Raw genomic sequence first — 26,513 nt, forward strand, 5'->3', positions numbered from 1 at the left:
GAGCCCAGACCACTCCACTCCCCCCGACAGGAGTACCTCCTGATTAAAATACTGCCAGTATCTTTTCCAGGTCCACACGTGCATAAGTAAGGCAGTCAGGAGATTCACAGGGTGTCAGAAACTAGCCCTGAGCATTTCTTTACAGGTGTGAGTCCTTTTTGCCTCATTATCTGGCGCTGATGTCATCTGTTTGCTGTGCTTGTCTGACACTCCTGCAGCCTCGGATGGTTCCTACCCACTGTGGAACAAGCTGCCTATTTTTTCCAAAATCGTGTCTCTTCTAAAACCTTAACCCTGTAGGCTTAGGCTCAGCAAGCCAACAGCTCTGCAGAAGGACAGAACGCTCTGGATCCAGAGCATGGGTGTAATGCCAGTGTGGAAATCAAATGCCTCATCCATGAAAAATCCCTACGACAAAATATGAACAACCATAATCACAGTAACACTGGGAACAGAGCTCATCAAGACAGTGGTATTCATTCAATCAGACAAAGTAGCTGCTACCCAGAAGGTCTCAATCTTTCCAGCTTACATTCCCAAACACAAACCTTCCTTATAGGAGAGCAAGAACTGCCCCTACACAGCAGAGGTAGTAGCAGTGGTTTTGGACCCCTTGTAGTTAATGATCTTTGTCTTGCTGATCAATGATTTTCTAGAAGGTTTACTTGGCCATGGTCGAAAAGCAATCACAATTGGTTTGTGTTAGTGCATCTACTGTAGGAACCAACATCAGCTACCACTCTCTCATGGGCATGAGAATGCTGCTTAGAACTTCAGGCCATCAGACTTCTTACCTGATACTCCTTCAGCCAGGCACATAAAATTGCCTATGGACATTCAGGCATCCCAATCTCACTGATCTAGGCACTGAGGTTTCCAGCACAACTGTTCACACAGTGGGAGCCCCTGGGTCCCTCAGGGATTCCCTCTGTCTCACAGACTGTACCTGCTACTCTGCAGGCAGCACAGAGGAATCCAAGAACTGAGACTGAATTTATTCCTGTGTTTAACCATGAGTGCAGTTTCTCCTGGATAAGGCCTTCCCCAAGGACTGGCATTTCCCTGGCTTTGAAATTCCTACAGTATAGAACATGCTGCACAAAGCATGTTGACACAGAGACACAGTCCATATCAGCAGGGTCTGTAGTTGTTGCCAGGCATTGACTGTTATTGCAGATTTACTTCTGGGTAAAATAATATTTGAATGAGGCAAAAATAAAGGAAAAGCAAGAAAAACCTCCCTGGCAGCCATTTGGGAGAGAGACAATGGAGTCAAGTGTCTTCTTCCTGTTTTTATCTCCAGGGCAGCAGATGATCCCATGTAATACTTCACCACAACAAACATAGAGTTATTCATTAGTCACACAGACTCCCTCCTGGTACTCCCTTTTTAAGGGATGCTGCACACACTAAAGCACCCCCTACTCAGGTGTGACTGTTGCACACTACCTGGTTGTTGATCCTTGTGCTTACATAAAACAGGCTCCCAAAGCAACCACAGGCAGGGAAAAATGGGGAAAGCAGGCAGAACTCTCAGATTTGTGGCAGTCACTTTGTGCAGGAGCCCTGCACAGCACCAAGTCAAGGCTGCAAGACCATGAGAACAACAGCAAAACAAGAAAAAGAGAATACTCCAGCAGAGAATCTGCAAAACACAACCACAGCACCTTAGGCGAAAAGTACTGAGTTGCGATTAGAAGGCAGGCTGCATAGTTGCAAATTTCAACTTGCAGCAAGTCTATCCGCAAAAGCCTTTGACCTTAAAAGAGCTAAGACAGTACCCTGCAATCAGCAGCTTCAGCAGGAAAAATTGCAGAAGCCTTGCATTGGAGTAATCAGTAAGGCAGTGCATGAACTGCTATTTTTCACTTTGAGAAAGGAAGGCCAAAATTACTGCCCCATACCTGGTATAGAACCCCCAATGCAAGGATCAGAGCTGCTCTCTCCCTCATCCCATATCACTGCCATGTGTCTGTGTCTGCTTAGTACAGGACTGTGCTCTCTTGTGCAGAGACAGGAGCACTCTGTTTAGGAGCTGGACAAGTGTTTATGCTGGGGAGCCACAGAGAGGTTACCTTTTCCGGCTCTGCTCTAGTCCTCTGCAGCTTCCTTGTACCAGGCTTAAACAGCTGTATGCTTGTCCTCTTTCTTCTGGAGCTGAAGTCTCTCTATTCATCGCTTTGAAAAGTCTCTGCATCTGATCTGAAAGCAGAGGAGAGTCAGAGCTGTATTACTTAGCTCTTTCTGCAGACCCGAGCAATCACTCCACCACGTGGATTGTCTTCTGCTCCACCAGAGCAGAGATGTCTACAGCCAAATGATAGCACTTGGGCCATTGTTTAAGAGAAAACTGGGGCCTTCAGGAAAGAGTAGCCAGTTAATGGATATTACAGACTAAAACTTTGCTGCAATCCATGGTTTTCTGTCTCTCCTCATACGAAACAGTTTTAGCACTGGCAACTCAGAGAAGAGAGTCTGTGAAAGCACAGTTTTGTTTGTGAAAGAAACTGTAGGGCAGTTTTCTGGTTTTGACTGTGACCTCATGTACCTCAGTAAGGCAGACTGATGAAGAAAGCTAAGCCTGGCCTAATCTTGGATTGAGAGGCATAAAATTTTCCCACTCTGAAGAAGTCTTTCTATTGCCTCTGTGTGTGAGTTTCAGTTAACTCTTTAGTGGCTAGCAAAAGTTAGCACCCTGCTTGTGGCCTTAGAATTGGAACTAGACCATGTAAGTATCGGCCATGTAACCTGAACACCATGATCATCATGGCAGTTGTGCTGCTGTAGCATTTCAACAATTATTAGACAGCTCTGGTCCTTATGTCAATTTGTGAGCAAAAAATAATAGTGGCCAAACACTTAGGTGTGAATAAATCCAACAGTTCTTGTTACTTGGCCAATCAATGTGAACAAGCCATATTTTGCAACCTAGCAGGTAAGACACTGATTTTTAAAAGCTCATCAGCCTTAAATTGAACATAACAAAAGCTTTATTTCTGTTACAAATAGCAATTCTGTAAGAGGGTCTTTACAGAGTTGCTCTACCAGGCTAGTAGTAGATTTGATACTTAAGCATGTGTATTCTCTTGTATCCTCAAAATAACAGCATACAAGAGGGAGAAGTGGGAAGAAATAGACAATTCCTTCACCTCTGGTCACTAATGTGCCATAGACAAGTTTCCAGTTTGAAAAGTATAGCAAGATGTTGTGTCTGAGGGAGGCAAGCAGTGCAGCCCCTTCCTAACAAGGAGTCTCTTAGGCTTGATAATCATGTCAGGCCTTTGGTCCCTGAGAAGAGAAAGAAGATGTTATGCCCCATCTTGCACTGCCATCTCCTCCTACAGATGGGGAGAAGACTCTTATGACATGACAAACAAAATAGCTGCTACAAAATTACATGGTGCGTAGCAATGAAGAATCAGCCACAGTCACAGTTTTGAGAAGATGTATTAGGGTGATATTTTCTTTCCCCTTGCGTGTTGCTGCACAACACTGCCATGGACAAACAAGATTTTTCACTCTGAGGGGGCAGAAGGAGATCTTGTTCAGGCTGTTATGTATGTCAGGAACAGCTTAATCACCAGTAGGGTTGCTTTCTTGCCTGAGACCATTGCTTTATCTTTCAGGAATCATCAATGTTCCACTTAGGAAATATTTTTGACTCTAGTGATTTGTATGTGTGTGTTAGCTATCCAGCAAAAGATGGCATGACTAAATAATCCAACAAGTGTTTTATCAGCTTGTGTTTGCTCCTGATTCAAGACAATGCCCCCCAAACAGTCATTACCCAGGAATGCAGATCTTAGAGCTTTGGCATTAGATTTCACTTAATGGAATTTGCTGCACAGATAAAACACAAAAAACAGCTAGTCCTGACTCTGAGGACATTTCCTGTGATAACAAACAGTTGACATAGGAAAAAAATATAATTTATCCACTGGTTTTTCTGAGGTCAGTGATTTAAAAAAACAAAGGGGGGGTGTTGAGGGACTTTTTTTACATCCAGACAAGCACCCCAGAAGAATGTGTTTCAAATTAATGAGGTATTCCATCCTGATTTTCAAGTTATATGAGCTCACCTGTTGCCAGACATGCTCTAAAGGACTGGCACTAGAAACTGCAGAGGAATTGTGTTGCCATTTTAGCAGCCAGAAGAAACCATCCTTCATGTCCTGTGCCCTAAGAGCCCTCTAGACAGGCAAGTGTGACAGATATCTGACCCTGGCCAGAACAGTGGAAATGAGTGTTACACATACTTCAGATGTCTTAGGAACAAAACCAGCATCCACAGACATGTTGGTCCTGATGGCCTTCTGTGTCTGATGTCTGCCAGGGCAGTCATGGGGAACCTTTATCTGGTGCTCCACCAACCTGCAGATTGAACATGCTGGTGAAACTCAGGGAAAACCAGAAAAGCCTTTCACCTTTCCAGAGTACACTGTCTTTTACACACACAGCTGTCTCTGTGTGTTTTGCTAGCATGTGTTCTTTTCATCCTCTGTCAGGGGCCACTGTCCCTTCCTTTGTGGATTTGACTGGGCTGCAATGGGTATGGAAGGGAACTGAGAAGGGTTGTAATGTGTTTTAAAACCCTAGCACATTAAAAATTTGTGTGATGTGCAATTGCCTTTATTAGTTACTTCCTAGGCAGTCAAGGTTTCAGAAAAACTAACCTAAAGCATCAGGTGGAGACCATGTAATCGGAGAGGTACACTGTCCAGGTGCCACTCTCTTAAAGGATAAAATCCCTGCCTTTGCCTTCTTCATGCCCCACCTTCCTCTCATAGCCTTCCTGTATGAATTTCTGAAGGTTCACCTCTGTTACACCATGGAATTATTTATTTCTTTATGCCAAAGCAAAGGCCTGTGTTGTTCCACAGTGCCAGGTAAAACATAAACAATCTGGCACTGTTCCCTTTGTAGGCAGAGGAGCACAGTGCACAAAACAATGTGTGCACTGGGACTATGAAAAAGGAGCATTCTTCTCAGTTCCTGTGTTTTGCTTGTCTCCCTCAATGACAGTCCTGAAACTAAGGAGAGTGATGCATTTGCTATCTCTGGTAAAAAAGAAAACAACACCCCTGCCCTAGAGGGTATTACAAAGAAACACTGAGTGGTTTGACATTTGCTACAAGAAATGGCACAGTACATGTTCTTTTCAGGAGTAGGTTTCAGTCCCCAGGTGAGGCATTTTTAATAAGATTATACTTGGATAGGCACAGCCTTTCTCAGGGAGAAAAGAATAGAGCAACAACTCAGCCCCTTAGGCAGGCAGACTCCCCTTCCCTACCCATACTCTAAGAGCATGGGTATTGCAAGGGTATGTGGTGTAGATACATTTGTAAAGTAAAAGACAGTGTGCTATGGGGTTTCCTGGTTGTTAAAGCCTTGAAGTCATCTAAGGAAGCCAGCTGTGGTGGAGAAAAACATTTCCTCTGGAAAGGAACTCAATTTTCGATAATTTTCCACATGTTTCTAGAATACAAGGCTGCCCAATGAGTATCAGATTTCCTGAAGTACAAGGAAAGATGTGGCAAGGGAGTTATCAGCCATGAAGGATGACATCATGACTGGCATCAAACAGCTTCCAGGAGCCTGTTCCCTTCAGGAGCTAGGTGACTGTCCTCTCCAAATCTTCACACCCATAATAGGCTGACAGTGACAAATGTCACCAGGAGTAGAGCTCTTTCTATTCAGCTCACTTTCACAATAATCAAGTACTAAGAAGTAATGCATTTTTGCTGCTGGGAACTCTGCAGACTTCCAGCTAATTCTGTAGTTTGGAGGGCAAACGAAGATGACAGCAGGCAGAAGAGGTTATTTGTAGAGTGAGTTGAAAAATTGATTTGTTCCAACCATAAAGTGGTATGGCTGAGATTAAAAATAGAAACCCTTAGTCAAAAATTTCTGCATTCACTGTCCATACTTATAGCATTTGTTGCAATGTGGATGTGAGCCCTTTGAGAGCACTGAAATTTACTTTTGCTTCTCTCCTCCCTTTTCTTAATTATTTTCACTTGTCAAAATCCTTAAGTATCAGAAAATGGATCTTCAAAGAAAGAACTGCCTTCTCAAAAAACATCCTGATCTAATATTCATGAAGAATTGGGATATAAAAATATGCAGTTTGCTTGCCATCTCTGTTCTATAATAGTCATTGAAGGTATTCACCAGTATCTCAGAGAATTACATTTCCACATGTTTTGTGGAGGCCAAAACTTGGGTAGGTAATCCATTGTAAAAGGGACTGTGATTTAAGTTCACCAGGTGGCCTCTGGGCTGCCTCATTTAGCTTATGTCACCGGCCCTGCTGGCAGTTAAGGGCCAGTTGAAGGGACAAAAAAACAGTGTATGGGGACAAAATGGGGAAGAGTAGCATTGCTGTGTAGTAGAGTGAAATCCTGTAGAATTTTCTTTGGAGAGTGGAGTTGTGAAAAAATTGCCTTCATTAGTGTTTCTGGTAGTTTGATAGACTCTCTAGGAGGAATTAAATAGCCTATTCTCTTTATTCACCTCTCCAGGGTAAAAAAAGCAAGCAAACAATTTGCCTCTTTCCTCTAATTCATTACTGCTCTGGGCAAACAAATGCAGAAATCCAGCTGTTTCCATTGCCTCTGTGGTCCCAAGATGAAGGACACATCTGAAACTCTCTTGGTGGGCCCTGGAGGTGTCACATTGAATTAGGCATTTGGGGCATAAGACAAAAATATGTATTTCAGACCAGAAAGGAATTATGAGGTCCTAGCAATATCACAAACTGTGCTTCATTATCCTTTGAGAACTTGAGTGATAACATGCTAAGAACACAAATCTTGCAGGCACACAACCTTTTTTGCCCCCTGACTGCTAACACGGTGTGATGGAAGAGCAGTTAAGTCATCTAGATCTCTATAAAAAGGATCATGTCAGGTGAGATTTGAGCCTTGCTCTGCATTCAAGCTGAAATTGTATTCCCATTGATTCAGTTGTGAATGACAATTTGCTGCCTTGACTATCAGCTCATCCCTGTCTCATGGACTTTGTCCATTGCCAGTGGTGATCTAAAGCTCCACTCCTCAGGAGTTTTCTAAAGCTGGCCTGTGATCTGCAATAGCACAACTGTGAGTTGTTAGGAAAACAAAGATGTATTGTGCTATGGTGCAGCTTCCATTAAAATGTTTGCAGACTCATTTTAAAAGATCTTTCATTGAAACTGGGAGCTCAAATTAAAAATGTAGGGAGGCTGTTTTGATTGTTGATTCCAGCTTTCATGAAATCCATCTGTCTATTCATGGATGCAAATAATTTCTTTCTTGACTCCACAAACATAGTACCTGGGAAGTGCAATTATCAGAATGAAAGAAATACTTAGGTTTGTGAATAAGTTCTGACATTTTTCTTGTTTGGTTCTTTGACCTTTTCTGTATGCAGCCATTGTGCTAATTCAACTAAAATGGACCCTTCGTGCAAATTTGTCTGTAAAAACTATTTCAGTGGTTTTACTAAATTCTGTGGTTTGCACCTCTTAGCAAATCAATTGACGTTAACCCAGGATAAGCCATTTTCTCTGGGGGAGTTTTTAAGAATATTTTTAGGACTCTGACAGGGGAATTACAGTGAGTCAGCTACAGCAATTTAAGGATTTTTAAGACATTCTTTGATCCTGGTCTTTGCTATTGCTACAACAGAAGTAATCACCCCAGTTCCGTTAGAAGTGGAGGGGAGATGGGTTGTAAGCAGCAGAAGCCAAGCTGCAGAAAACCCCTTTCCTCAGCAGCTCCTGCTGCTCATAGGCTGGGAGCTACTCTGCTGCGCAGGACCCTGCACAGACACTCTCCAAAATACTGCTTTCAGGTTTGCTGTCTGAATTGCCTTTGTGGCTTGGCATGACTGGGCCTTCAAAGATTGGTTTGTCAATTCAGCAGTCAATCATGCCATGGAGCTGGAAGAGCCTCTACTGGCACACAGTTTTGTCTTTACATGAATTCATATTGGCTTGATATGCCTTACCTAACAGTGTAGTGACATGAATCCACCTGAAACTGTCAGCAGGCTCTGTGCCATTTGGACAGGTAGCCCAAATTTGTTTTCAGGTTTTCTTCTAAGCATGTCAAAGGGCTTGCTGAAGACACTAAAGTCCTGAAATGCTAAATCACTATCCAGGTTTGATTCAAAAGTGCTGGCCATTTGTTTTATCAGACAGCCTGCCTCAGGTCCACAAAAAATTGCATGACCTTGGCCTGTACATAACACCAGCAAATATCACAGAATCACAGAATCAGCTGGGTTGGAAGAAACCCACAAGGATCATCAATTCCAACTCCTGGCCTGGCATCTGGCCATCCAATCAGTTACTGCAGGCAGAGTTCCATGGGCCAAAAGTGAACAAGACATATCTGGGCTAGTTCTCAACTATAAGACTGGTTGTACAAACATCTTAAGGACCTCCTGGAAGGAAGGGTCTGGGAAAATATAGGTAAAGTCTCTTCTATCTGATACGAAGAGTCAAAGGCTGTCCTATCCCTTTCCTAGGTGTTCAGTGACATGGATCAGACTCAAGAAAGGGCCACTGCAGCACTACTTGTCTTCTACAGCTAGGATGGAGAACTTTAGCTTGCACATTGGATACCCTCCAAAACAACCTCTGTAATGACTGGATATTGGATTTTCTTCCATCTCCTGGCTGGACGTCTCAGTTACATTTGTTATACTCGAGGAATTAACTGGTAGACAATGGCCAGCAAGCTGGTGTTTTTGTTGAGATGATTGTCTACCATGCATATCCCTCCTGAAACTAGACATGTATGTGAAATCCAGGCTACCAGAGAAGGTGATAACTTTCATATTTATCTAGTGTGTCTGTTGCTATATGAGCATTTACTCCACTTAATTCAAACACAGTGAGTTTCTCATTCTTATTTTCCTTTCCAGACTCCATTCTGAGGCTGGTGTGTGAACTGTCTGTCATTCAACTAATTTACTGTGTGTGATCATACCCTAAATGAAGAAACTACCTTTCAACCCATGGCATTTTATGCTATACTTGTACTTCCTTGTGGAGGAATTGTAACTGACAAGGAATTAAACCTCTTCATTCTGGTGATACACCCGAACTATTATTTGGGCCAGGCTTCCTTTTCTTGCTTCATGAATTTGTTTTGCTGTGTCTTTCTCAGAAGCTTAGTAGCTTTTTCCTACAATCTTCCCATCTCACGAGTCTCTCTCGGAAGACAGACATTCAGACTCCCTAAATTTTGTTTACCTACGAAACAAAATACCTGAAAGTCATTTATGACAGCAGAGGTTTCACAGCAGATTGAGCTCTGACTTTGTTGTCTTGTTTACAAGGGATTTGGTCTATCCCAGGCGTATACTGGCTGAGAAAGGCACAGCAAGAAAACTGCCTCAGTCCCATGCCTTCCCTTTTTTTCTCCTCTTCAAAACTTAACTTAGTTCTGCTTTACCCATTCTTCTTTGGAGACCTTTGTCTGCTGGACTCTTCCCCACTCTACGGCAAGAGAGGTCACAGACTGGATGGAGGTCTGTCCATAAAGATAGGTCTGTAAGGAGACTGAAGGTGTTGGGAGTTGTGGGCCCAGGAGAAGAGCTGCAATTCTGGCTTCCAAGAGAGGGAAGATGATGTCCTACATTTGCACAGGTCACAACCCAGAAGAGCACAAAAACTAAAAGAAAAACACACATGCTGCATGACTAGTTTTACATAGTCTGGTGAAAACAAGTAGAGTAAAGGGAAAATAGCTCTTATCTCTCCGGGTTTCCTCTGATACCTTCTTTTCTTCAGTATGTTTATGGATAGAGAGAAAGCATAGGGGAAACACTATTGATTCCAACTTGGTCCTTAGTCACCTTCTTTATGTAAATACTCGGAAAACACAAGGCCAAGACTCCAAATGAGGATTTTTCCGGCCATTTTCATCCTGAGTCTTTGCAGTTATGATCATGCTCTAAGAATTCATGCTATCAGTAAGTCTGGCCCCTCAGAGACTGGTTGTGCAGCAGGTCCACACAGCTGGGTCACCACATACCTCAGAGCAACCACAGCTGTAGCCCTGTGTACCCTGTCAGGTGCCAATCTAAGAAGCTTTTTAAGGCCTCCCACCTTAGGCACTCCTTTTTAAACTGAATTCATGTATTTTAGGGTATCAGTCTTTGAAACACAACCTGCATTTAAATAGAGATCCCTTCTGGAGACCTGGCTTTGAGACAGGACTTGTCCATTCACTCTGTGCAACCCAAGTATGGCTTCTTAGAATTCAATGAACTGCTTCTCCAGTTTGCTGAGATTGTTTTGATTGTTAAACCTCTCCTGCTACAGTGTATGCACTGCCTCTTTCCATTTTGCAGACTGAATGAAATGTAAGACATGGTTATTTAAAGGCAGAACAAGGTGCTACTGAAGACATGATGGTCATGTCCAGAGAAGGGCAAAAAAAGGTGAAGGGTCCAGAGCACGAGTCCTGTGAGACTGAAGGACAGCTGAAGGAACAGGAGTTGTTTAGTCTGGAGAAAAGGAGGTTCAGGGAAAACCTTATCACTCTCTACAGGTACCAGAAGCATTTGGGTCAATCTTTTCTTCTAATTCAAAAGAAATAAGAGCAAATGGCCTCAAGCTGCACTAGTGGAGGTTTAGACTGGATAGTAGGAGAAATTTCTTCAGCAAAAACACTCTCAAGCATTGGAACAGGCTGTGGAGGAGTCACCACCCCTGGAGGTCATTAAAAGACATGTAGATGTGGCACTTAGGGACTTGGTTTGGTGGTAGACTTGGACATGTTGAGTCCATGGTTGCACTTGATGATATTAACCACATTTTCCAACCTCAAGATGCTACAATCACAGAGTCATTTGGGTTGGAAAAGACCACCAAAATCGAGTCCAACCGTTGACCAACCACCACCTTGTCAACCAGACCAAAGCACTGTCTGCCACATGCAGTCACTTTTTGAGCACTCCAGGGGTGACGCCTCTACCACCTCACTGGCTAATCCATTCCAATGCTTCATAACCCTTTCCATGAAGAAATTCCTCCTGATGTCCAACCTTACCAGCAGGTCACTAACAACTTCTTCAGGTCAATCCTGCTCCCTATCCCTCTCTACTCTCAGCTGCTACTCCACAGCTGAGTGGACTAGTTGCTGTAGGGATGTCTTGTCTTACTGTTAAAGACCACAACAAAGAAGGCATTAAGTACCTCAGTCTTTTTCTTATCCTTAGCTACAATATTCCCCTCTTTGCATCAAAGAAGGATGGAGATGTCCTTGTCCTTCCTTTTCTTGTTGATATCTTATAAAACCACTTTTTATTATCTTTTACAGCAGTGGTCAGATTGAGTTCTAGTCGAGTTTTACCTTTCTAATTTTCTCTTTACATGACTTAATGACATCTTTTTACTCTTCCTGTGTTGCCTGCCCCTTCTTCCAAAGGTCATAAATTGTCTTTTTCCATGAGTTCCTGCAAAAGCTCTCTGTTCAGCCAGTCCAGTCTTCCTTTCCAATGACTCGTCTTTCGCCACATAGGAACAGCCTGTTTCTGTGCCTTCAAGATTTCCTCCTTGAAATGTGTCCAGGACCCCTCTATTTATTAAGGATGATAGTGGTGCTGTAATTCTAAAATTATATTATATTGACTATATGTAAATGTGTGTGCATGTGTACAAATGACAGTACACTGAAATGATACTATAATTCCATGGTCCACCTGATGAAAATTAGGGTCAGTTATAAATTTAAGCCAGCTCCAGCCTAACACTGACAATCTTGTGAGTTTATGTGAGGATCAGGAACAGCCTCCTAACAGTGTTTTCCATGTCCAGCAGTGACACCAGCCCCACAAACGTCACTAGATCCAACTTCTGCTAGCACAAAACTGTTTTGAACGCATTGGTGGTTTCATATTATGGGGGTTTATCCTAGAATTTCAGGTTTTTTAAGAATTCCTTACTCTCCTGCAACTTCTTTCTGTTCTGAACTTTGCAATTTTCTTATTGCTCCCATCATCAGAAAGAAGTGCCTTTCTATTCCACATTATGGATTTTTCACACACACAGATCGAAATGCTGCTTTACTTTCAAAAGCTGAATTGATTAATATAATAGGCGTGGTGCTTTAATGATGGAAAAGGAGTGCAGATGTAAAGAAATCTGGTTAAAGAAACGTGAAACTGAGGAGTGTTAAAGCAGAAGGTCCAGAAGTAATAAGATGAAGCCATGAATTTCAGGCACCCCTAAATGGAGTGTCTCTCAGTTAGGATACCTGGCAATCCAAGGGATTTTGTAGCATAGTCAAAACTGAGGTGGATGAAGTGGAAGATCGGTTGTGTGGAGAAGTTAGGGTGATGTGGCTGAGGGCCACTCTGCTGCAAAGAGAAAAGATCATTCAGTTGTACTGAATCATTAAAAAAAAAGAGCACTGGGCGGGTTAGGAGAATGGAAGAGGACGAGGGACACAGATGGAGAGAGGGATATACAAAAAATTATTTGTAGGCTGCGTGGGCATCTTTTATTATTAAATATTTCCTAAATTTCAAAAAAATTAGGGCCTATGATTTCATTATTGTAAATGGCTTCCTTCACTGTCTGCAGTACCCATCCTTAATGCCACTCATGCTTAGCATCTTGGTCTCCTCAATACCCACAACAAGGAGGATTGCAAGACTGCCCTTCTTTTCTATGTCTGTACAGCCACAGTGAGAGGCCATTTCCAAATGCTGCCACTCAGATGACAATGAGTGTGAGATCTGGCAGTTCAGCACAATTTGTTCAAGGTCTTTATATATCAGTCCTGGTGCTTGTATAGATGCGAGGAAAAATTTATAAGAAAACTCTGCTGAAGAATGTGTCAGTCTCAGAAGCATGTTTCCAGAGAAATGACTGTGTCCCTACAACAGTGCATGCTGGCTTTCAGGGAATACTTTGTCCTCAGCAGCTGGAGACAGATTCCTCAGAAACTTCTTTCATTAATCTTTCATTGCCCTCATCTCTGTCCTCCATAAAGAGCCAAATAACTCAAACTTCTGCAACAACAAAGTTCAGACTCAAAGCAAGTTCTGGCAGCTCAGAAATCCCAAACACATTTCCCTCTCATGGGATCCATTCCCAGTGCCGCAGCACTAAAAGCTCTGCTTTCCTGACATTTAGACATCACAGGTCATGGTGAGCATGAGCTCTAGCATGTTGACCATCAGTTAGCTCGTTTCAGGAAAAAGCACCCTGCTTATATTTAATCACTCTGCATGCTGCAGCCTCTGCACACCCCAGTCATTCCCATGGTGCTCCTTTGGCTGCACAAAATTCTTCTGTGATGAATGAATTGGTGTTGGTATTCAAGATATGGATATCTTAAGGCCATATGGATTAACATAATAATATAGCCTGTTCTGTTGTCTTCCCATTTACTAACTTTTAGATTAGTTCCTTTTTGTATTTTTACTGTTTACTGAACAAATATTTCTGCAGACCAATCCATAGTAATACAATAATCTGGTTTTTAGGGAAAATGTACAATTCACAATTCACCACTTTGTATGCAGTGTTGACACTGCTGTTGCCACATGGTAACTGCTTTGTATTAAATACCCGAGTTTAATCTACAATTTTTTCTTATGTTATTTTGCTTCTTAAAATTTTTTGACAACTCTTCTCAGCACCTCTTGTTTTATTACCCCAACTTTGTGTGCTTGCCAAAGTTGATTGCCTCACTAGGCAACTACCCCTTGTAATAATCATCTGTAAACAAACTGTGCAATATGCCTTTCTGTATAGATCTGCTTCATTTGCAACCTATATACTGTAAATTATGACTTTTTTATTCACTTACTCTTTCCTTTCTTTTATCCTGTTCTTTAGCTAGGCAATACATTTTTGCTTGTAGCCTATCAGATCTTCAGGTCTCCAAAGTCCTGCAGGGAATCATAGAATTTGTGGATGCAACAAATAGAGCCAAGAAGAGTCCTTAGGTCCTAGGAAAACCTGGATCTTTCTCACAAACAAATTCAGTGGTTCTCCAAAATAACCCTCACAGATCAGCGAAATATTATTTCCTTCTACAAAAATTCCCCTCTTCTTTGTTATATCAATAAATTCTATCTTGTATTGTTCAGCAATGGACATCAGAATTTCTAATCTGCACTGCCCACAACATCTGTCTCCACAGGTCTTTTAAAACATACCTTACTTGCCACCATTCCTTCACTGGGACTGCTGTAAATGGTAGCTCTCATAGCATCGTAACTGATGTGGGAATTTCAAACTTGGGCTCCTTTTGAAGTTTTGGATTAGTGGCATCATTCATGGAGACTTTTTCACTCTTTATTTTAAGAGGTTATTCTATAGGTTTATTCAGAGACAGATCCTTGAGCATACCCCAAGAGATATGCTTGGAAATGAACCATGAACCTCAGAGAGCTCATTCTGAATAATGCAGGCATGAAGAATGTATTTGGTTTTCTGCTGTGGCCTTATCTTCTCACCTTGACCTCTGCAAACATCTACAACTTTTACACAGTCTGTGAAGAGCATCCTTGTCCTGATGAGTGGAGTAAAAAAATATGCCCTTGGCATGTTGTTTCTCTAAGGTTTTTGTCCTGCTTGTTCATAACTGACTAACCAGAAGGATTCCTGTTGTCCTCATTTGGTCCCAGCTGGAACTTATTTCTTCTTTCTGATAGTGTCTTTTACCCTGCTGTTCAATCCTATCAGTCTTTCTCTTTTGAACTGAGTCATGCATTTTGCTTGCAGCGAAGTAGTCACCTGCTGTGACATTTCAGCACTCTATTAATTATCTCTTCTACCAAGTTTCTGCTACAGTCTGTTTATTACCAGTTTCATTAAAACCATGTTAGCAGTTCCTACACATTTCTAGCATGACCAATATTTGACAAATATATGCATATGTATGCACGTGCCTATATGCTATGATTTAATTTTGTATTGCCTATTGTCTGCTTAAATGAGAATTGATATCTTTTCAGACTTCTCCTTTGCTTTTCTTTTCCTTGAGCTTCTACTCTTTCCCTTTTCTGAGGGTGCAGTTTCTCTCACTTCACCCTTACAGACACAAGATTCCAAAGAGTATCTTTGTTGTACTTCATTGCTTTTTCTACTTTTTAATTTTCTGATTTGCTGTTTGACAGCTCAGCCCACTTCCATGCTGGATTAGCTGAAGACATTCCACTCCAAAAGTCAATTCTTTGAGTGTTTATGATGAAACTGGATATTTCCGCCTCATGCCTTCCATATGTCATCTACTCAGCTATTCATTAAAGCTTTGCATTTCCACATCTCTGACTGGCCTTGAAGGAAGGCTCCTGGAAGGACTTCCAAAGATTATGCTGTCTAAAGCCATAAACTTTACATAAAGAATCTTCTTTCTTTCCCACTCCTTTTTCAACCATATCTGACTGTCTATCATTATCACCTCCTTTCCAGCAGTCTCTAAAAAGCCTGTCTAGACACAGGGAGCAATTTACTACGTTTGCATCATCTGCCAAGCAGGTTTTCCATGTAGTCCTCTCCAATATCCTGAGCAGACACTTATACACATGCTATTTACATGCAGGCACTGTAATTGTCTGCAACTTGCTGTCTGTCGGGATACCTCTTATCCTTTGTGCAATGCAGTATTATGTGCCCTTGCATTTCTCTCTTTTTTTAGTTGGATTCATCCCTTTCACAGCTACAGTGCACTGCTAAAGCTGCATTGGACTGCCCTGACGTGTCCAAGAAATGTCATGAAAAACTCCTCTTTCCCACTGAGTTGTTCCAGACCAGTCTCTGGGGTAAGTGGTCTGTGCATGGGAGCTGGGGACTGATCCACCTGCCTGGCAAGCAATGACACGAGCTATGAACAGGTACATCTCTTGTGCTCCTGTGCCTTGCAGGCATTCCTGGAGAAATTTCCTTTCTACTCTTGAATTAATTTATTCCTTGGTTTAGACAGGTTACTTGGTTTCCATATGTGGTTGATTTCTCTGACAGGATCAGGATAGGCTCTCTGTTACACAGCTGGCTGGGGTCGGGACTTGTTTTGGTTACAAATACTACAAAAACCTACATACGTAAATTCTGTGTGCCTCAAATCTTAAAAGTATATATTCTTCCAATCATTTTTTTCAGAATGAAAGCCTTTCCTGGCTCCTCGCATGCTTGAAACATTACATTGCAATTGCCTTCTCTCCAAAAAGGACTTATCCACAGCACAACAAAGAAAATTCTGCCTGCATGAAGATCATACCCTGAGTTAAGTGCAGCTAAAGACAAATAATTTGTTGGTAAGAGGTATACTGGTCTGCTATCTCATACATAGTGTTTATAAAGATTTTTTCAGTCAAGGAAGACAGGATTGATCTTGAAAGCACCAAACTGGAAAATAAGACATTTTCCTCCTAGCATCCTTTTAAAAACAAAAAGATTTCGGTTCAGCCCTGGAACTCTCTGGCAGTAACTCTGGACACCAGGGACAAAGCGCTGCTCCCTAGTGGTAGTCAACAATCCCTACCAGTAAGAAGGTAAGTCCCTCTGTAGAACAGTGGTTTGAAGATGTAAAACACAGCATCTCTGAAATAACGGTAGTGGTTTTCATACCTCTCTTTTCCTGGACAGCAAAAAACGGCAGTAGGAAATAGTAGGGGAAAAAACCCACAAAGAAATGCTATGTTGTCAGCACCATGGTCAACATCAATTCCCCAGGCTGCCAGGACCAGAATGAATGCACTTTCCCAAATGAATAAGGTTTCCATTGTGTTCTAAAGTACCTCTTCCTTAAAATAAGCATGGTCTAGGAATCAATAAGTCCTGTTAAATGGATTAAAAATGGACCAAAAAATAGATCTCAAAAGTTAATTGTTCAAGTGGACCAATGTGTGAATGCAAATGATATTAGTTGTATCCCTGAAGGACGGATTTCAGTCCAAGGGATGTTCAATATTTTAATCAATAATCTGGAAGGAAACAGGAAAATCATTGCTGATAAAATTTGCAGAAGAAACAGGAATACATAGAATAATGAATGGCTAAGGAAGGGTTCCTCAGGGAAATCCAGATTACTGAATTGTGTGCTGCCCTTTATGTAGGCCTTTGTGTTTGGCTAATAGTAAATATCAGAGAAGCAGCCTCTGGTGAGGGAAAGGCCAGTTTTGGAAAGCAGTGCCTCTGGTAGGCTTACTTGGTGTGCATTTTAAGTGAGAGGCTTCAGCTGTAAGGGTTAACACAGTGGCTCTGTACAGGAGATGTGAACAAGGAGCAGAGACAGGGAGCTACAGCGGGTTGGCTCCACCTGTGGTGACACCATCCGTACCCCACTGTGTCCAGCTTGGTGTCACTGGTTTGGAGAGGATGATGGGGGAGGCAAAGAGATGAAATGGAACAGCAGAGGGCTCAGAGTACAGATATATAAGTGGTGCAAGGTCTGAAAATGCTGCCTTAGAGTAATAGCTTCAAGCATCTTGGTTTATTTAGAGAGAGAAGAATGGGATATTGATCACTTTAAAAGCAGTTCTTTTCATCCTGTGGTTACTGATGCACTGACAGGGGACCATCCAAGAGAACAAAGTACAATTGGAAGTTAAAAATTTTCTGGCCTGAAATCAGCTTTAGTATGGAGAAATGCTCAGGAATATGTAAATTTAAAAGCCTTGAAAAGAGTAGTTTTCAAATAACAAAACAATACCACAGTATTTGCAAACAGTACTAGAGGGAAAAATCCTTGTAAATCCAGGAGCTGCAAAGACAAAAGAGGATGGAAATTATTGTCATGTAGAGCAATTTCTGGTGTGGTGGATCACTGTTTCATTGAAAGCTACATATCTTCCTGCAGAGTGAGGTATGCTAACTTACCAGCTACACATAGCTGGCAGCAGATCAAATGAAGATGGAGGAGTAACAGGGCACATAACAGGCACAGCATCTCCCTGACTGAGAATTAAAATGCTTCTGGGGCCTGTGCTCTGTGGACTTGCAAAAGGTCACATTGAGGAAATTTATTTCAGGTACTACTTTCACTTGATGCTAGCAGCTACTACAGATGAGCTACTTTCTCCGGAAACATTTCATTTTTGGGAGACAAACTCAGAAAGAGGGTGCAAAGACATTTCTGATTCCCTGAGAAGTTATGTGTGAAAGAGCATGCCTGAAAGGTTTAACAGCAATTAGTGAAGTGTAAGGTCTATTCCTAATATCAGTAAAAGTCTGAACAGAAGAATTCTTAGCACCCAAGGCTTCCCAACTCAATTTGGTTGCCTGACAAGTATCCTGATCTCAATGTACCAGATGGCACAGTCTCCTAGAGGGATGGAGCTGTGCGGATGTGATGAAGATAGCTGCAGGTTTCAATTTCAGTCCCAGACTAATTTTCTCTAGTCACTGATGCAAAATATTGATTTCAAGACAGATTTAAAAGTGCTGCTAATCCACAGGGGAATGACAGTATATATTTAAATCCCATGTGTTGCTTAGAGCAGTCAAAGGTCTTATATGTAATTAACAGTGTGTTTTTGAATACATTTAGTTTTCAGTTCTGTACAGAACAATCTTTAAGATGAGGGATAGAAAAATAAATGAGATAGCAAGGGTAGGAATAGATCGTTATGAGAGATTAAATAAACTGCCCCAGACACATAGTCTTAGGTGCAAATGGTGGGTTCCTTCCTTGCTCACTCAGCTTAGTGGCTTCAGGTCCATTACATGAGGATGTCAGTTTAGAAGGGGAGAGCTCCAATATTACAGGGCTTTGGCAGAGTCTTGACAATTTCATGGTTTCCTCATTCCAACACCTTTTATGAAAGTTCCCTGGCCACTAGAAGAGCTCGGTGTAGGACTCACTGAGTCCCTCCCTGGTAGTAATGCTTTCCCAAACAGTATAACTACCAATTCCCATGACCTCTTTTTGGTGCTGCTCTCTCCTGAGTGCTATTTTCTTCCTTCATACTCTTGCAGGCGTGTGGCCAAATACGTTACAGCAGCCAGCTCTGCTTTGGGTGGAGAAGCTCTGATCCCTGATGATATTTCAGACTCTTTCCCTCTATTTCTTGATTACTTTTTGTTTATCTGTTGTAGTATTTTGGTGTTAAGTGGAAGAAGTGTGTCAACACGAATCGATACCAAGTGGTTTTGGAGCAAGAAACTTCTCGAACTTGCATTGAGCCTTGAGTGTCTAAGTCTCTAGGGTGTATTGCAAACTACTTGCTAAGTATCTTATCAGAGCTGGTTGAAATGTTCTGATTGGACACCTGTCTGTCCAGAAAATGCTCTTTTGATTAGATTGAAACATTCCTCAGGAAAACACCAGTTTTTTATTAAAATTATTGAAGTATTTTGTTTCTGCCAAGCTGGAGCTTTTGGTATGACGAATTTGGTACACTGGAATGGCATTATGATATGCAAAATGGCAACAATGGAGTCTTTGTTGAGATATTGTGTTTTGATAACATTATTTTTATTACACTTTAAAAATTAGTTGTAAAAGGGGGTGTGTGGGGGACAGCTTTGCGGAGAACTGATAAAAGCAAGGCTTATCAAAAAGACAAGTTATGCCTTCAAGCTACCTGTCTTAAAAAAGCTCCAAATGCTGAGCAACCTGCTCTTCAAATACAGCCTGTTATCCTCCCTTCCCAGAGCAGCAGCCCAGTTCAGCCATGCTCCCCACCTGCCCGCCTGGGTGACCTCCCTTCCTCCCAGCAAGAAGCCTCTCCTTCAGACATGTGTCTTCTCAAGTACTGCTAAGGATCTCTTCCAAATGTCTTCCAAATCTGCTTTTCCCGGGGGGAATTCAGGGAAAGAGTCTCAGGAAAATGGGTATGGCCTGAGAGGAAGGGAAGGTGTGAAACTCCTGAACAGCCACTTTCTGCTGAAAATATTGAAAGGAACATTGAAGATGCTGGATGGCATGCTGCAGAGGGTGCCAGGATGCAAGTCCCACAGGGAATGTGTGCTGAGTGTGCATCTCCAGGATGAAACCCTTGAGACTCATCCTGCAGGGGAAAAAGCAAGCTGTGCACCCATGGGTATTTACCTGTGCACCCTGAGAGAAGAGGGAAGGTGGAGGAGTCAAAAAGCAGACAACCATAGGCTGATGGGGAATTCCTCTTGAACGGAGACTAATTAACTTTGTGCTGCCATGCAGAGAAGCAGATTTGTCAGTAAGACTTCCAAAAAGGGATTAGATGCCTTAAATGGGTACAATCTGCATTTGTAATTACACTGCTTAGGATAACATTTCTGTGAGGTACTTAGCCTTGTTGTTCGGGGAATATACTGATCTGCAGCAGGGTTTGGGACAGGAGTTCCCTTGTGCTTAAGAGTCTTGCAACAAAAGGAACATTATACATGTTTTATTGCTTACTCCAAAACATTTGGTTGCCAGCCACTGCTCTAGGCAGTCCCTGGACTAGACTGACTATCAGTTTGAATCTCTGGAGCATTTCTAATGCCCCTCCATTATATTACATTAGTGTGATAATGCAGGTAATTCTGCTCTGCAAAGTCAGAGCATTAGGAAGCACTGCAGTATAAATGCAGCTTTCTGTTACCCAATCTGTAGTTGGGAAGAAATACAAGGAAATATAACTAATCTTTGGTATTACACCTGACCTGCTTTCAAGGGAGATGTGTTGCCTTCTGGGAGCCCAGATCAGCGATGTACTGAGACAGTCTCAAGTGTAGTTAAACCCACCGATTATTATCCACTATTAGTGTGCCTTGTGGTTGCTGGTGAAATATATATTGAAGAGCAGTCTGGGAAACATTAAGAAGGTCTACAGAGGCCTGGGTACAATGGGGACCACTCCATGGATAAAGAAAAACTGCCTGTATGGCCACACACACAGGGTTGTTGTTAACAGCTCATTGTCCACCTGGAGACCAATGACCAGTGGTGTCCCTCTGGGGTCAGTACTGGGGCCAATACTGCTGAACACCTCTGCCAGTGACACAGACAGTGGGATCAAGGGCACCCTCAGCAAGTCTGGCACCAACACCAAGCTCTGTGGAGCAGCTAACATGCTGGAGGGAAGTGATACCATCCAGAGAGGCCTGGACAGGCTGGAGAGGTGGAGCTCAACATGGCAAAGTGCAGGGTCCTGTACCTGGGTTGTGGCAATCCCAGACACAGCTACAGGTTGAGTGGAGACCTGATTGACAGCAGCCCTGAGGAGAAGGACTTGGGGGTGATGGTTGATGAAAACCTTAACATGACCCAGCCATGGGCACTCCCAGCCCAGAAAGGCAATGGGATCCTGGGCTGAATCCAGAGCAGCATGGGCAGCAGGGCCAGGGAGGGGATTCTGCCCCTCTGCTCTGCTCTGGTGAGAGCCCACTCAGAACCCTGCATCCAGCTCTGGGGTCCGCAGCACAAGAAGGACATGGAACAGTTGGAGCAAGTGCAGAGGAGGCCACAACACTGATAAGAGGGCTGGAGCACCTCCCCTGTCAAGACAGACTGAGGAAGCTGGGTCTGCTCATCCTGGGAAAGAGAAGGCTGAATGGAGGCCTCATAGCCACCTCTGAGTATCTGAAGGGTCCTACAAGGATGTCAGAGAAGGATACTTTGTCAGAAATTGTAGTGATAGGACAAGGAGTAATGGGCGCAAACTGAAGGGGGGGAAATTTAGGCTAGATGTTAGGAAGAAATTCTTCTCCGTGAAGATGGGGAGACACTGGACCAGGTTACCCAGAAAGGTTGGGGATGCTCACCCCCCCCACCCCACCCAGCAGTGTTCCAGGTCAGCTGATAAAGTTTTGAGCAGCCTGGCCTAATGAAAGGTGTCCCTGTCTATGGCAGGGGTGTTGGCACTAGATGATATTTCAGGTCCATTCCAATCCAGGCCATGATTACCAAAAAAACAATGAACATGAGACACATAGACAAACCTTTGGGTAATGTAAAGATGTTGTGTATGAATTTACTACTTCTTGTACTGAGCAGTGTATCTTTCTGATGTGACATTGGAGGCTTAAATGATTGCAAAGCTACAATGATTTTTCTCTTTCAACTGTGAAAGAAAATACCAATTTCAAACAGAAATTAAAGCCTTCAAACACTGAGAAGACATAAACAGCCTTTATGGGCCACCTTCTCTATAATTCATGACTGAAGGGAAAGGTAAACAGAAATGTTTAATCCCAGAAGTGTGACAGAAATACATTTGGAATTAAACTATAAAGTTTTCAGAAGCACGGAGTGAGTCACAGGGGGAATCCTAGAGAAGATCAAAGGGTTAAAGACAGTCTTTTATAGTGTCTGAACTTCTGCACAGAGAAATACACGATTTCATCATCTGAACAAACACTGACACTTAGGTTTGTCTATCTGGGATAAGAAAGACAAATGCAGAAATATACATGTGTGTATTGTACCTCTGGTGATTATAGAGTTAATGATACCGTTCCTTCAAAGTTATGTGTGCATTTGTAAGCAGAATCCTGTCCACAATCCCATTAATCACAGTGCAATTACTTCTGATTAAAAACTTAAACACAGATGTAAGTCTTTTGGAACTCTTCAGCATTAATTCCTGAAGGTGGAAATGGCCAGTATTAAGAAATTTTTTTTTTTTCTTTTCTGTATTCCTAATATTTTTTTCTGTGGTCTGAGTTCCAATCACCCCAAAAAGTCTGGTATGAACTGTCTGATGGCTACCAAATAATGACACTGGTCTGAGAAATTGACAGGTCTTGTGCCATGTGGGAGGTTTGAAGACCTTGGAATGGAGCACATCTGCACCATGGTTAAGGGCTCTTGGTTTTTACTCAGAGACATTTAAAATACTCCAACTATCTCCAAACAGATCCTAGAGCAGAATATAGACTGCTGCTAAATAAGGCATTTTCAGGGCCAGTGAAATCCAAACATTCAGATAGAGGTTTTTTTATGCTTGTTACTTTTGTAGAATCCTGCTACAGTAAGCCTAGTTAAGTGAGCAACATTTCAGGACAGGAGAATTTTCTCCCACCTCAGGAGTTTAAGAGAGCTTATAAGAGAGCTTATATATAAAAACAATATATATTCACAGATGTTGAAACCACCATGACTTATTTTTAGAAAATACTACTACTGACACTGACATGATACTTACCCTTTTAAGGAGTTTGGTACTTTTTTTTGGTTTCTTCCTTGGAGTGTCTGGACCTTTGGCTAGGATCGTTATTTGCTGTGTGAGAACTTCAGTAATTCAAGATGTGTCCTAAGGGCACCAGAGATGGCCCAGAGGACTGAAATATTTGGAAACAGATGCACACATGTCATGAAAAGCTCATGTGTTCACTGAGTGTGTCCCACTGCTCACAAGTGGGATTGCCATTGTTCTGGTCTCTGCTTAGGTCTCAGGGTGGTTTTGCAAGCTAAGTAACCAAGAAAACAAAAGGCCACAGGGTCAGCTGATGATAGAGGATATCTGTGTAACAGTGAAGTGTTGGGGATATTGTGTCCAATGAGTGGTGCTCAGCTGTGGGACATGAAGCCATGGGAACATGGGCTCCATAGCTACAGAGAGTGGTCCATGGCCCAGTTACTACCAGCTGTATTTCTTCTCCCAGTGCTGCCTTTTCATCTTTGACAGGGCATGTGCCCCACCCAGGAAAAGACATTAAGGGATTGGAGTCCCTAGCATGTTTCATCCCCCTTATTGCTGCTCTGGATGCCAAAGCAGCACACACACTTTCTCATCAGACAAGTCACTTGATGTCTTCTTTCAGCCCCTGAAGCAGCAACATAGCAGATGGATCTTCCTGGTATGCCTGGCCAGTGATTTCTGAAATCCTAGTCTGAAATCTTTGCAAGCAAACATTTTTGTAAGTACACAACACTTCACATTTATAGAGTAGCATATCCAGAGCTTGATCCCTCTGGCTCTTGTGATGGCTTTGACCTACAAAAATTTCAGTCCACCATCAATAGGGACATCAATTTTCTCCTGACCTTTATATCCTGGTGTCCAAGTAAGTTGTCCTGTTTTCACACTGTCTTACTTTCCTCTTCTGCCACAATGACAGGGCTTCTTCTCCCAGCTGTTAAAACCTTTCCTCCACCATGATCTTCTTGCCAGGCATTTCCCTTATGAGATGTGGCTGAGTCATCCAGGGGTCAGCTGCTCTGACATATTACTGGAAATGTGACAAGGTAGGGGAGCTCACAGCAGCTCCTCCCATTGCTTTTCAGGCCGGCTGAGCTCACCAGAGGCCGATTGCTAGCTGCCTGCAGGACGAAACAGGAGGATTGTGCTGGCAATTTGGCACCCAGCACTGAACATATTGGTTTCCCAGTTGCAGGCTGTTTCCTGGAAACCAAATAATCTGTGGCCAGCACCATCCCCTATTATTCTTTATTAAGAATTTAGCTCAATGCTTCAAACTGGCCACAGACGCATCTCAATTAATTGGCCTCCTTGGTAGATTTGCTGCTCTGATGTAAACAATGAGGCTGCCTTGGGACAGCAGAGCTTAACGAGACCAGATTTGCTTTCCAAGAGAAAAGTGCAGAGAGGATGTATGTGTTGAATGACAGAGGGAGCTGTACATAGTGCTGAAGTCTAGCAGGCGTGAATGGAGTGTTCTCATCCAACCCACTGCTCACACAAGCACGAAACCACAGAAGAGCTCCAGGTTCTGGAGAATGATTGAGGGAAAACATGAATGCCTTGAAAAAGGGCTTCTCCAGCACTTGTTGCTGGACAAAGGTACCAAGCCATGATTGTTGGGCATTGCAGAGGTTTAAGCAAGCAGAAGCCCTTTTTGTTGCTCATGGAATGTCACTTGCAAGGTTTTCATTACATCCTTATGGCCCTTCAGAAGGCACGGCCCTGCTGAATGCTGAGACTGCTGTCTCAGGACTGTTTCTCCTTGGGTGCATGGGGCAGAGCTGGGGTTGGGATTTCCAGCTTGGAAAGAGCTGTGTCTCCAAGCATTTAATGATGTTTGGCACCCCTTTCCTTCACACTAATTTCTCCACTCCTGGTCAAGTCCACTGAAACATCCTGAATTTGTCCTTGGGAGACAGATTTCCTTGAAAATCTCTGCTGTGTACTCATCCATTTCACCTCTTTTTCTGTACTTTTTTCCAAATCCTTCCACTAGAGCTAGTACAGAGTCTGGCACATTTCCTGAGAAGGACTAGAATGCAGCAGCCAGTGATATCTTAGCCATAGAACACTTTAGAAAACTCCAGCCAGACTGTGCCAAAAAGTCCCTGGCAGCAGAGCTGTATGTTGAGGGCTAGGTAAGGCTTAAGCAGGTCTTGCCAGGGATGAGTAGCTATGTTCAGATACATCACAGGGAGTTTGTAGGGATGGAGACATGCACTCAAACCTGCAATCTGTGTATGGACTTGGAATGATTCTTCCTCCAGTGATCCCTGGACCAGTCACAGTTGTTCTAGCACTGGGTGTGAACGCCTCTGTGACACTCAGTTCTATTTCTGCAGCCCAGACAGGACTTTTCTGCAAATTGCTTGGCTTATTTTTACTGTTAACATTACCTGAGAAATCACAACCTTTTGGTACAGAACTTGTATTTCAAAATAAACGAAACAGATTTTTTTACATAAATGGAAGTATACTTAAACTGTTCTAGTCATTTGTCTTTTTCTAAACAAATATATACAAGAAATACATCATTTTGTTTAGAAAGAATTAAGCAAGATTAACAATTTATCATTAGTTTTCAAGTGAAATAAAATTTTATTCTCAACTACATTGAAAACAGAAAAAGGACAAAAACACTACGAATTCTAACCATCTTTTTTTCAAAAGACTTTTAAAACATGTCTGTTTCTTAGTTGAGTTTGAGATCACCATCAGCTGTTTAAATCAGAAAACACAACCATACATTTCCTTAAATGTGAAAATATTGGAAGAAAATTGTTAGATAGAAGAAATAATTGAAAAACTAGTGTATCCTTTGTTTAGAAATCTGTTTGCTGTCTCATAGGCATTTTTTGTCTGACACAGAGAAAGAAACAAGGCTGTCAAAAATCTGAAAATACCAATATAAAGACCAAACTACCACTTATAAGTCCTTATTCAGATGTTGCTTTCCTCCAAGAGATACAACTATGTGTCCAACTGAGCCTCATCCCAGTGTCGCCATGAAAAACACAGTCACCTCCCTCGTCACCATTCCCTGCTCTTTCAGCACGCACTATACTGCAGACCCCAGCGTTGTGTGAATTGCAAATTGTGCTGCAATCTCAGAGGTGATGTGACCTGCTGCAAACTGCTGCATTTCCAGCAGATTTGCATACAAATGGCTAGGCAACCACATGCTTTCAGTGGTGAAGCTGGCTGACCAGGGAAAACCATTTCTTCAGATTGAAATGTGCCACAGGCATATAAAAGCTATAGGCTGATGCAGAGGTAATTGGATGAAGCCCTTCAGCCTGTCTGCTTTACCGGATGTCATCCTAAATGAGATAATGGTCCCTACTGACTTTTAAATCTATGAAATGCTGACTCCTGGACTGCTTGGTTATGGACATTTCTGATAGAAATTCTCCTGTTTGGATTTTAGACTGGATCACCACATAGGATCC

At 42.4% G+C, this 26,513-nt stretch overlaps 1 long non-coding RNA gene across 3 annotated transcripts in view; it reads right to left on the reverse strand.

The window, feature by feature from the left end:
- Positions 1 to 26,513, reverse strand: part of LOC135290616 (uncharacterized) — an 80,222-nt gene that overhangs the window by 41,691 nt on the left and 12,018 nt on the right. The window contains exon 4 of one of the 3 annotated variants that reach the window (XR_010353370.1): positions 2,076 to 2,202. The exons of the other annotated variants lie outside the window; for them this stretch is intronic. This is a non-coding gene — a long non-coding RNA (uncharacterized LOC135290616). The remainder of the gene's footprint in view (positions 1 to 2,075; positions 2,203 to 26,513) is intronic. 3 annotated transcript variants of the gene reach the window in all.

The sequence above is a fragment of the Passer domesticus genome, chromosome Z (assembly GCF_036417665.1).
Source record: "Passer domesticus isolate bPasDom1 chromosome Z, bPasDom1.hap1, whole genome shotgun sequence".
In the NCBI taxonomy this organism is placed as follows: Eukaryota; Metazoa; Chordata; class Aves; order Passeriformes; family Passeridae; genus Passer; species Passer domesticus.